At 32.0% G+C, this 11,452-nt stretch overlaps 1 long non-coding RNA gene across 1 annotated transcript; it reads left to right on the forward strand.

Moving 5' to 3' along the window:
• The first annotated feature begins 7,000 nt into the window (after positions 1 to 7,000).
• Positions 7,001 to 9,094, forward strand: LOC133196577 (uncharacterized). Its single transcript, XR_009722378.1, has 2 exons — positions 7,001 to 7,086; positions 8,853 to 9,094. It is a non-coding gene; the product is annotated as an uncharacterized LOC133196577 (long non-coding RNA).
• Positions 9,095 to 11,452: the final 2,358 nt, after the last annotated feature.

Raw genomic sequence — 11,452 nt, forward strand, 5'->3', positions numbered from 1 at the left:
CATAAATTCTAGCATCTTGGGTACTAATTGCGAAAAATCACTAGTTTGGCATCATAAGTGGAAATTATGTAACCTTCTATTTACAAACGTTTTCGTTAGATATTGTCGATAATGGCGCCGTCTAGCAATAATGCTAGCGCCAAATCATCATTCAGTACCGTGTTTAACGGGGTATGACCTCTGTCCATAAGGGAAAAGTGAAAACGTTAAAGATAGCGAACAGTGATCGATTAAAAAAAAAGAGAGACCCCCCCCCCCCAAAAATACAAATCTCTGAACAAGACATAAGACATGAACCCTCGGAAATTCCAGCGTATGACCAGGTGCCTAAGAGTAAGTTTTCCTTGTCGGCTCGTCACATCTGCCGTGAGGGCTAAGAATTGATGAGGTAGACGGAATATTCCGTAGTCAAATTCAGTATTAAAACAAAGGACTAGTAATTGGTTTAAAATATGTCAGACAAAATGCGACCGAATAAAAGGTTATATTTGCAAAAAAGGCCATTATAACGATCAAAGAATTTACAAAATGCTGACTTTCAATGAAGTTGTTGAAATCTCTGTAACATTTCTTATTTGTCAGTAGCCTGCTTCAGCTTAAAAATTGATGGTACTCGTAATAAAAAAGATACCACAGAGTTTGACACATCGGTTTCATTTTTGGATAGTTCACTAGAAAAATACGTAAATGGTAATCTGACAACAAAGCATAATATGATATGACTTTAACTTTTTTATCGCGAACTTACCTTATTCTTTAAATTTCATTGACGATGAAAAAGCTGATATCTTGTTTGTAAACACAGTTAGTTGTTAGTTGGCCCTTATGGTCTATAGACAGTAAGACATAAAAATATGAAACTGAAATGGAAAGATGGAGCGACAATAATGTACCCATGTTACTGGTTTAGGTTCAAGGATGAATGGTCATCCGATGGAGGAGGTGCTAGGTAGACGAACAGATTTGATGATAAACTAAAAAGCCAGGGTCTGTACATTATACGTGGAGACAACACTTAAACTACTAGTGATGTTGGGATCATGACTGAAGTTGGGAAATACTCTATTCAAGGAATTAATGCTGCGATATTTCGATGACTCTAGTTGTGACAGATGGGTACCGCGTTACAACCTAAAAATCAAAGGTGTCTTATTTATAATTTTTTTTTAAATTCTAAAAAAAAAGCGCACATTTCCCAAATATCACAAAGTATATTCTGCATTTTGAACCTTTTTTTTCTAGGATGAACGTCATTTGTATACAGCAATTGATTTGAATTGTTTCTGATTGTAAGGTTTTATAGGTTGTTGATTTGATTGTTATAACTGATTTATATATAAGCAATCTAACTGCTTTGTTGAGAAGTTGTATAATCGAAAGAAAAGTTGCTATACAAATACCAATCCTGTTCTTAATACTGAAAATACTATAAATCTACTTATTCCCTTTTTTCACGCACTTAGTCTTTTCTTTTTAAATGTTGTAAATTAATTCTAATCAATTCTAATTTTTAAAACTTACAGACATATCATAGATTTTTAAAACAAGATATGATGCTCTAGTGCTTGATGACTGTCAGCTCTAAGCAGTTAATTGAATGCTAGAACTGATGATTACATGTCATTGCTGCTAATTATGCTTGCAGTTTATGCTGATTACTTCCTGACAATTTATGCTAATATTCAGCCGTTTGATGTATGTTAATGCTTTATTGTAATACTTAAGTTTTTTTTTCTTATCCTGTTTATTTAATAGAACCGTACTGAACAAAAGATCAAGAATCTCCACTTTTTTAAACAACGAATACGTATATAGTTTAGGAATATATGCATGTATTTTCATTCAGAAAATGTAAAATGAATAAATTGATTTCATGAATATACTAATTGGAAAAAGACTGTAACTCGTCTTCATTTAACCATTACTCAGTTACTCCTGTTGTGACACTATTGTGAATCGTCAATTGTCAATACAGAAACAATGGAGATAAGAATATTTAAATAAGATTTATATAAGCATTCGAAAACTATGTTAATTTATTTACCCTTGTATCATAAATTGGCATGAACATATTTTTACTTTACAATTAGTATTCGTTTTGTATTTTTCAGCTATTTAGAGGTTATGAAATTCCATTAACCCGAGAACATAGAGAAAACAAAGCCTCTTATGTAATTTACTATGCCGGTGAAAAGACGAATAATGATCATCGTAGAAAATGACCAGGGGCCATTTTTCAACGTTGACAAATGACCTTCTAGCCGTAGAAAAATATAATATGAAAATAACGAACAGTATTCAAGCTCAAAGTCCATTTAAACAATACATAACGGGAGCAGAGCAAACACGGACCTCCAAAAACATCAGAGGTGGGATCAGTTGCCATGGAGGAGTGAGCATCCCCTGCCGACCAGACACATCCGCATTGTGCTCCTTGTCATGATCGGGAAAAACGGAAAAGATCGTAGACAATTCAGTGTGTAAATAATGGCCTAACAATTAGTGTGAAAAAAGCCAGTCTGCTTTTGACTTAATGATAGTTTGTATTTCCTAACAAAGTCATTGTATCGACCATAAAACTTGCAAATTATGACTTTATACGAGATTGTTGATATCCTTGTTTTATCAACTTGTTTGTCAATAGCTTGCCTCGTTCTAGAAATTGTTCACACGTAGGGCATGTTCTTGTGTATCGAATCAAGTGGGAGACAAAAACCACTTATGCAGGTGAGACCAACATATTATCCCCGCGCCCTCATTTTACTTATAGCTCATTTGAGCATTTGGTCTATGGACCTTTTAATTTATAATTTTTAATCCTATTAAGTTAAAAATGCATTATTATCCCTACCAAAGCGTCTTAAGAAAATGTCATAATTGAGTTTTTAAAATGACTCCAAATGTATTTCTTTATAAGCATCTCTCCATTGAAAGAGGTATAACCCTTCATTTTAATCCCATCATCCAAGAATCTTTTATAGAAAGTCTGGTTGAAACATTGAGCAAAAGGTCAAGCTAGTGACTAAAGTGACCAATAAAAATAGAAAAAAAAGTAGTGCGTTAATTTAAGAAATGAGTAAAATCTACATTCACAACAATATAACTTGGTTGGTGAAACATATAATAGTATAATGTTTCAAAGAGAGTGGTTTTGTTTTTAGCTATAACAGGTCAAAAAATGTGTATTGACAGTGTTCTATTAGATGCCATTATCAATACTGTATTCACTAACAAAGTGATTTTTTTTTTCCAAAGGTGCATCATTTCGCTTCAAAAACTTTCCACGTGACCATTGTTAAAGTTGTTTATAGAACTCTTTATACAATAATTCATTAATCTGAATTTACATTTTATTTGATCTTTAAAATTGAGACTGGAAAAAATGCTTACCTTGATGATCTGAGATTATGATTATGTTTCTGCGTCAAGTTGTTCCAGGAGGGAAGAACTTAGGGGTAGGAAGGTCCATGATGAATTTCATCTACATAATTTTTAGACTCATCAAAATGGAGTTCATTTATTGGAATCTTAAATAGCTCATTTTAAGCGTCCGAAATTTCATGAGTCCCATTCTTCAAAACGGCGAAAGAAATTAAAACTATTTTGAATTCTGTCAAGATTATGCAATGCGATGGGTCAATAAAAGAGAGAAAACATTGACAATTCGTCAAGTTGAATAAAAAAAAATTGAAATCCCGTATTTAACGATTCAGTTTGAAAAATGCTTACCATACATATGTCTGTCTTCAAAAATAAAAACAATTAGATTGACCTCATTATCAGCATGTATTGGTGTCAGAACAAAAACATTTAAGGCATATACTTTTTAAGCTGATTACTGCAATGGCATTTTAGAGGAACTTGACTTTAATTCTACAACGATACTGCTCGTCCAAGTTATACATGCAATTTATTTCAAAGAGGTATTCTTCATTTTTTAAAAAAAATATATATTATCTATATTTTTAGCAACATAATTAATTTAGAAATACTAAATTAAAAAGTTTAAGATAATGAAAGTGACCGATCTCAAAACCGCACAAACAATACAAATTTTTAACCGGGGCATAAAACATGGACCTCGGAAATCCATAGGTGGGATCAGGTGCCTAGGAGGAGTAAGCATCATCTGTTCACCCGTCAAACCCGCCTGAGCCCTATTTATTTGATCAGGTAGAAGGAACTTTCTGTAGTCAAATTCAGTATAAAAACAAAGGTCTTACAGTTGTTATTATGAAACAATTCAGCCAAAATTTGACCAAACTATAGGTTATATTTTGCTAACAAAGTCATTATAACGACCATAGAATTTACAAAATGCTGACTGTAAACGAAGTTCTGAAATTCTTCTAACATTAACTTATCTGCGAGTATCCTCGGTTTAAGAATTGATCGTACTCAGAGCATGCTATTGAGTATCGAATAAGTTGGAAGACCTTTTAAGATGTTGCTCTAGGTCTTTATTTTCAACTATATTAACCTCTCCGGTTATCACGGTCCAGCGGAACTGAATTGAAAGAAGAAGAAGAGCAAGAACAATTAAAAGGATTTTGTTTTGGATGTTCAATAACTAGACACAGTAAGATTTGCTTATGATTGAAAAGTTTGGAAGCAACATTTTCGGACTTTCTGTAGGAAATGCAGGTCTTAAACTTCAACTTGAAATATGTCAGAATGCAAGACTGAACGTTTTGATGATTGAGAATGTTACCAATGCTCACAGCTTTTTTGCTTTAATTTGTTGGCAAAGTTAGTTAAAGGAACCGAGAGGCTGATTCAGAATTATCTTCCGACACACATGGTGGCTTGAAGAGCCTGTACTGGTCAACGTCAATAACCACAAACTTGTATATTCTGCATTGAAGAATCTGAGTATGGACTTGCTTTAGCTTTTTTAAATAGTCCATTCAAATTTAAACCTTTGCTGTATTTTAAAAGCGTGATTCCTTAAATATATTACAGAGCAGTTATCCTTTTTTTCTCGAAAAATAGTGTGCCACAACAATTTCAAGACTGTTTTTTATTCAAACATTGGTAAAAATAATCCCGAAGATCGTTTTGGAATCAATTTTTTTGCCATAAACACCCTTAAAAATGTACGACTTTTTCACACTTTATACAACCATTTTGTGTTATTAATGGAAAAAAGAGCTTATGAAATTAAAGTTTATTAGTTTTCTTCAATAAGAAATGGCATTAATAAGCACACACACACCCACACACCCACCCTCACAACCACACACAAATTCTTTGAACAGCCACAATGAAGATGAGATTAAAAAGTAATTAGAATTTATGATTGACAGTATCTCTATTGTCTTAGAAGACCTTGCCTGTACAGGATCATGAAACAGACTTAGATTTACGACAAAATTCAATTGTAAAATGTCTATCAATTAATGAATCAATCTCTAAATTTGCAGTTAACAACAGTTTTTAAAGCAATATTGAAAAATATTTTAATTTTAATCTGCTTTCCTTCTATAACATTTTAGTTCAACACGAAGATTTTGACTTAAGCTTAAGATATTTCATGACTCTGGGGCCTGGCGTTCAGGCTATCTTTTAGAATTCCCATTAGTTCTTATTGCGCCCCATTATAAGCCGACCTGTCTTTGTATTCATGTGTAGCAGATCTTATTCTTTGGAAAGAAAAAAAGTCACTTGATGTGACCATTTAGATATATATCGATGAATCCGTTTTAAAAGGAACATATTGTTCTTTCCTCTATCTCGATATTCCACTGAATTTAAAATAATACTAGACAACACAGCGTCTTTTTCATATTTTGATTTATTGAAAGAATTAGGCAAGACTGCAAATGAACAAAATAACATATCTGATAAAAGTGACTACTTCACTTTTTTATCGTCAACTCCCCATATTCATATAGCAATATACCAGGAATATGGTATTTTTACTGTATTTCTCAAAATTTATTCAATACGCAAGAGCACATAAGTCGACTACCTACAAATGATAGGATGTTACAGGGTATCATCAACCTCGTTCAAAAATATCATTTTGCAAATAATATGGTTGTTGACTGGCGTTTTTATGCAAATTGATGTTGTTTTTTTTTTTTTTTAATTTCGACTCGTGTACAGATTACATCTTTCACCTGACAAAGACAACGAACTCAGACATTTAAAAGGGGGATGCTTACTTTTCCATTATATCACTGACCCACCTTTCATGTTTCAGGGGATCTGTGTTTGCCTCGTTCTCAATTTTTATTGTATCATTGGATTTTGAGCTTGAGCATGTAACCTTCATATTTGCTTCCATCAATCTCGGTCAAAAACACTGATTTTGCTTTATTTTTTAAAATCTTCCTACTTATTGATTTATTTTGTTCCTCTTTATTTCTTAGGCATCAATTTATTTCTGAGGATGCTTCTTGAAGTAATACCGAATCATAATCATTTTAATATTGTATTAACTGTATTATCTTCAAATTTACAACAGAATCTTACATCTTTTCTTTCTTTTTATTAAGATTTCATGTCGTGAAATTTGTCAGAAAATAACAACCTGACAAAGACAGGAAATCAGTCCGCGGAATATATATCAATGGGCGTATACAAATCAGCTCCGAATAAAAAATATCATACACCCGGACAATGCTTATTTAAACTCTATTAAGTGTTTTCCTTAAGCCTTGCACTATGTCAAGTAGGATCATGAATCTTTGACGTTGTAGAAACTCAATCGTCCTCAATTTGCATTTATTGAGGAAGATGATAAACTGTTAATGGTCATAGTTGCCGATATATATTGCGGGTAATTAAGTACAGAGATATAGAGGCATATTCAGATGTGATTAAAAATTAACCTTATACACAAGGAAAAATTTTTATGTGCGACACGTCTTCAAAAATCGACATCAGAGTCAAATATAATGAACCCGTTTTAAATAGCCTTTAATAAAGTACATATAAACCTTTCATAATATTTCCTATAAATTGAACTGCATTTACTGAAATTAATTAAAGTGAATGTAGACTGAAAAAATACAATGTTGTCACTGTTTCAAGCTGTCTTCGTTCTATTTGCACTGTTTGTTGCAGTGGTTTTTTCCCAAGGTAAGAAGAAAATTTTTTCTAAATTTTTTGATTTTCATAAAAAAATATTTCTCTGAATGGTTAAATGAATGGTTTAAATTCCTTCAGCACACAGAAATTCTTCATTTTTTTTCTAGCAATAATACTTTATCCATTTGTAAGATTTTTTGTCATTCATTTTGAATAAAGTCCCTTAAAATCCCTGTGTATACCGGGGTTAGTAATATGAGTTATGGTGTACATTCCGTGTATTCATTGTATTTAAGTGCAAATAACAATTTGATCTTGGTTTACATGGTGTACGTGTACGAGTTAAGTCCAATGGTCATTTTCAATTAGTAGATTAGTAAAAAAAAAAAAAAAAACCCATTTTATTCTGATTTCTTGGTCCTTTTTTTCTTTATTTTACACTCATTTTTAAAACAATAAATGACATAGAAAAGAGGAAATATTCATATATGTCGCTTCACAAATCGCTCATTTTTCATATTTTGATAATCGTGGACGCTAAACATTGCTAGGGAATGAGTATAAACTTATTTGAAAAAAAAGATTATTATGAAATTGATATATTTATATTTTTGTACGAAGAACAAAGAAATAAATAAACTATTTTATGAGACAGTCACAGTTCATGCACTAGCTTTTGTCTACGTCATGCAATGTTTTTTAATTTCAATGCATGAGAAAATTAACATTCTTGAAATATATTAATTATATTTAAATAGACATCGATTAAAGGTCTTGTTAACATGCATTATACTATAAATGTTCATAAATTGGCGCACTCAAAATTGTCCTCCATATCTGATAAGCGCAATCATAATTTAGCGCTCTTGATGCTCAACAATGACTTAATTACTTTTAATCATATATTAGCGTGTGCAAAAACCCGCGCATAAGAAACTGTTCGAAAGGCACTAAAATACATTATGAATATACCGTATATACTCGGCTATAAGTCGGTTATATATTTTAAGTTTAAATTAGAGGGATTGACGGTACATACAGTATGAATACCGCTAAAAAACGATAACGTTTACACTATTTCAATCTTTATTGACATAAATTTATTTTGTAAATCATGTAATGTGATAAGAGATGAAGAAAATAATTCAATTAAGGTTTATCATATCATAATGTAGTTTTCATCGACAATTCCCTTTTTAAACCAAATGTAAAAAATAATAGATTCATAAATGAGATTTAAGAACTCGTATTTATTGCACTGTAAATTATTCATAAAAATAAACATTTCAAATACCAATTCCATAAGGTCTAATCTACGATATGTGCCTTCTGGGAAATTATCAATGTCGGACAATAAAATCTTTTCGATCTTTTAACACTCTCTTCCTCTGACTATTTTATTTATTTTTTGTTGTCAGACATTGATATTTGATATGGTTCTTAAGATGTAGATCACAGTATGTTAAAAAAGACGAAATTTGCAAAAATCTGTCTTTTACACAAATTAATTAGAAAATTGTTATCGATATGCTGTAGATTTTGAGCAGTAATACATTTTGTCAACATGCATCATGTCATTATATAAGCGCATTAAAGTTGAATCTTACTGGTAGTAAGTTATGATAATTCCTTTCAATTTTTGAAATATGAGAATTATTTGCTCTAAAATATGCCTTCATGCAAAACATTTGTTTAACCATAATCTCCGTTTAAAAGGGTTTGAATTAATGACAAACAAACCAAATCCCCTGGAGTTGTGATATATTTCCTGAATTTAACATAATCTGAGATTTTCCATTATACATTTCTTTTTATAGATTTCAACGCCTGGAATAATCGAAATTGGCCACAAAATAATTTTGCAAATGGATGGAATAGAAATAATATGCACCAAAATTGGCCCAATCAAAACAATGGATGGTTTTAGAGCAAAGAATGTGGAGGACTTAGATGGAGATATACTTTGATTCCTTACAGATGCATCTATATTAAGTGGAAATGTGGCAATTCAATAAAAACTTTTATACTCATATTTTTGATTAAAGATATATAAAAATCATTTTTAACCTTATTGAAGTAATGATAATATTAAGATGAATACATGTATCTTGCAGTTATCAAATGCAACAATTCAAATTGTCTGCCTTAAAGCAAGAATTTTTGCCTAAGAAAATAACACAAAGGTAGAAGATCAAACAGAAGGCATAACAAATTAGCGACCAATGCTTTATATCTTATCAAGACAATAAATTGGCATAGGTTGTTTAGAACATCTATAGCAGTAACAGTGTACATTTGAGCGCAACTGTAAACAGAGAAGATGGAGTTCAAAATAGTTAGTTTCAAAATGACCAAAATTATATAAAAAACATTAAAGATAGTCACATGGATTTTAATGCTGCTAGTTTAGATAAATGAAAGAAGAAACTGTAGCCGTTCGTAGCAAATCTGAATAAATTAATATCCGTATGCATTATTTCGAAGCTAAAGTTTCCAAATAATTTTAAAATTATATTTTTAAAAAGTTTGAGTGAATCTTATTTTATTAAAAGGATTTTCTGACATCAGTTAAAATACCATAGCAATTTCCACTCGACGATAATGAAAAAAATATACACTGCAAATCAAAAAATGTGGTTAAAATTTGCCTGTGGCCTAATATCATAATCATCTCCGAATTTATAAATTGTACAGAACAATATTTGAAAAAAAAGAATAACATTAGCATTACATTTGGAATCTTTAAAATATTAGATGAAATTTGGAGATAACTAACAGTAATCAAGCTCAAAAGTCCATTAAAATAATACACACCGGGAGAATCAGAGGGTTGGATCACGGACCCCTGGAATCGTAAGAGGTGGAATCAGCTTTCATGGAGGAGTAGGAATCCCATGTCGACCGATCACACCCACCGCGTGCTCTTCGTTATGATCGGAAAATTGGGAAAACCATATTTAGTTCAGTATGAAAATAAAAGCATAACAATTTTTATGAGTGAAAAATATTTTCTAGCCATTTTATCCTTGTTTTGCATGTATGATTTGTTAAAACGTTGGGACATTAAAAGAATGTTAATGAATATTTATTCTTACACACGCAGCAGCTGTCTATCTTCTGGTATCAATTAAAACGAACATTTCACAATCTTAACATTTGAAAAGTTATTTCAAATAATAAAGTGAAATATGGAGATAACGAACAGGGTTTAAGGTCAAGAGTCCAGGCAAACAATATAAAACAGGAACAGAGTAAACACGGACCTCAAAAATATCAGAGGAGGGACAGGTGCCATGAAGGAGTAGGAGTAAACATTCCCTGCCGACTGGTAACACCCGCCGTGCTCTACTTTATATGAACGGGAAAAACAGAAAAATCCATAGAAAATTCAGTGTTCAAATAAAGGTTGTTGTACATGAAAAAAAATATTTGACGACATAAACAAAGAAAAAAGTAACACATACTATAAAAAAATCTTTACGTACATGGTCAAAATATTCTATCAAAATGTTATAAATGAAATATATGGAAATACGAACAGTATTCAAGCTCAAAAGTCCATTAAACATTACATAATATGTGCAGAGCAAACAAGGACCTCCAAAACATCAGAGAAGGGATCAGGTGCCATGGAGGAGTGAGCATCCCCTGCCGACCGGTCACACCCCCGTGTGCTCCTTGTCATGTTCGGGAAATAACGGGAAAATCCGTCGACAATTCAGTGTGTAAATAATGGCCTAAAGATTAGTATGAAAAACGTCAGTCAGCATTTGACTCAATGATAAATTGTATATGCTGACAAGGTCATTGTATCGACCATAGAACTTACTAAATGATGACTTTAAACGAGACAGCTGATATTCTTGTTTCATCAACTTCTTTGTCAATAATTTACCTCGTTTTAGAAATTGTACATACGTAGAGCATGCTCTTGCGTCTCGAATCAACTGGGAGATGTAAACCCCGTATACAGGTGATGAAGGTATATTGCTACATAAGTAAGGGAAGTTGACGATTGAAAAGTTAAAGTCATTACCTTTATCATAAAGTTTGGTTGTTAGATTACCATTAACGTCTTTTTCAAGTAAAATATCCAAATATGAAACAGATGTGTCAGACTCCGCAGTATCTTTTATCTCAAGCTCACCGGGATATATCGTATCGACATCAGAATGGAAATAACTATTGTTAATTGAAAATACGTCGTCGATATATCTAATTGTCGAGTTAAAGGCCACAGCAAGTGTTTTCTTCTTTTCACGTATAAGATTTTGGACAAATTCTGCTTCATTTGAATACAAAAAAGGTCTGCTAATAACGGGGCGCAATTGGTACCCATGGGAATTCCAATAGATTGTTGGAAGACCTGGTCTCCAAAAACCACATAGATATTGTCAATCAGAAACTCAAGCATCTT

This window comes from Saccostrea echinata, unplaced genomic scaffold (genome assembly GCF_033153115.1).
Source record: "Saccostrea echinata isolate AGI-Se365-2 ecotype Australia unplaced genomic scaffold, CSIRO_AGI_Sech_v1 ptg000030l, whole genome shotgun sequence".
Classification (NCBI taxonomy): Eukaryota; Metazoa; Mollusca; class Bivalvia; order Ostreida; family Ostreidae; genus Saccostrea; species Saccostrea echinata.